We start from the raw sequence: 284 nt of genomic DNA on the forward strand, positions 1-284 counted from the left end.
CCCTTTGCCCTAGCGAGGCCGCCGCAATGGGACGGCCCTGCACGTGCGAGGAGGAGGCGCCCCTGGCCATGGAGGGACCAACGCCGCCCGCCGCCGCCACAGCCTGGGAGACCTTGGCGGAGCCGTCGGGGACCTGGCCACGGTGGTAGACGCTGCGGTGGTTCCTGAGGCTGTTGTTGGAGCCGTAATACTTGTGGCAGAACTCACACTGCCAGGGAGTGACCTCAGCCCGGCCACCTCCCGTCCCCCCACCGCCTCCCGCCCGCCCATACTCGCCGCGCACG

Source organism: Penaeus monodon, chromosome 33, assembly GCF_015228065.2.
Source record: "Penaeus monodon isolate SGIC_2016 chromosome 33, NSTDA_Pmon_1, whole genome shotgun sequence".
Taxonomy (NCBI): domain Eukaryota; kingdom Metazoa; phylum Arthropoda; class Malacostraca; order Decapoda; family Penaeidae; genus Penaeus; species Penaeus monodon.